General features: G+C 50.5%; 1 protein-coding gene across 2 annotated transcripts in view; it reads left to right on the forward strand.

Annotated features, from left to right (window-relative positions):
* The first annotated feature begins 1168 nt into the window (after nucleotides 1–1168).
* PKLR (pyruvate kinase, liver and RBC) overlaps nucleotides 1169–1295 on the forward strand; it is an 8832-nt gene continuing 8705 nt past the window's right edge. For both annotated transcript variants that reach the window (XM_018565248.1, XM_018565249.1), the window contains exon 1: nucleotides 1169–1239. The gene's annotated coding sequence lies outside the window, so the exon portion shown is untranslated. The remainder of the gene's footprint in view (nucleotides 1240–1295) is intronic.

Genomic DNA, 1295 nt, shown 5'->3' on the forward strand with positions numbered 1-1295 from the left:
TACTCCATTACAGTGCCTGTCTTCATGTGTAGTGTTGGAGTCTGGGGGGAAATCGCAGCGGGAGGAGCAGCACTCTGAGGGGACGCTCACACCATAGCACGGCACCGACACCCAGCCCACATTTACCTGGACATGAACTCTATAGCTGATTTCTCGGACTGACATCGGGTCCGAGCACTAGGAACACGTTCAGGTGCACATTCCTAGTTCTCTGCTGCCAGGTTACATAGTAGATGAGGTTGGATCCCGTCCGAGTAATCTGTGTGATCTAAGTGCAAACATGAAAGACCAAGAGTTCTTGCTGCACTCCTTACCGGAGGGAAAGAGGACCTGTCTGGACGGGTGGGTGCTCGTAGTGACCACGGATGGCACCGTGAAGAAAGTCAATAGGAAATAACGCCACCAGCACTCTGAGGGTTAATAAAGCAATAGTCGATGTATTCGCATATTGCCATTCAACTGCTTTATTAACCCTCAGAGTGCTGGTGGCGTTATATCCCTGTGTGTGATGCCATGCACTATGCAATCAGATTGTGTGATCCCTGTACAATCTCCTGTAGTCTCATCAAAATCTGACCATACAATCCCTGTACAACCTCCTGTAGTCTCAAATCTGACCATACAATCCCTGTACAACCTCCTGTAGTCTCATCACACACACATCACAATCTGACCATACAATCCCTGTACAACCTCCTGTAGTCTCATCACAATCTGACCATACAATCCCTGTACAACCTCCTGTAGGCTCATCCCACACACATCACGGCGAGGGGCTACATGCGTAGTCGTATTGCGGTCACGAAGGGGTTTATCAGGGCTGGTCACAGAAGGGTGAAGAGTTTGGAGAAGGCCGGAGAAGGGAACAATCTAGGCCAGAATAGCCGATTTGGAAACATTCTACAATTCATCTCACTTTCCATATCAGCGATGTTGTCCCAGATTGTTCCCTTCTCGGCCTTCTCCAGACTCCTCACCCTTTTAGGGATAACCCTGGAAGTGAATAGTAACTGTTCCCATGAAGATCTTAGAACAGCCCGTGTGGTCCAGAATCCTCTGCACGGCAGCGATGGCAGTGAAGGGTGCCTGGCAGCCCGGGGGTTAATGAGAGCAGCGGCAATGGTTCCTGGGCAGGGCGGGGAGGTAAGTTGTCTGTTATAGGGTGGAGTGTCTGTCCGTCCTCCTCCTTCTACTTCCTGGATTGCAGCTCACAGACAGGGGGCTGAAGATTATTATCAGGTACAATGATGGGGTCACACGGGGGGGGACTCCTGTTATAGTGATGGGGTCACACT

This window comes from Nanorana parkeri, unplaced genomic scaffold (assembly GCF_000935625.1).
Source record: "Nanorana parkeri isolate BGI_ZX_2015 unplaced genomic scaffold, ASM93562v1 scaffold823, whole genome shotgun sequence".
In the NCBI taxonomy this organism is placed as follows: domain Eukaryota; kingdom Metazoa; phylum Chordata; class Amphibia; order Anura; family Dicroglossidae; genus Nanorana; species Nanorana parkeri.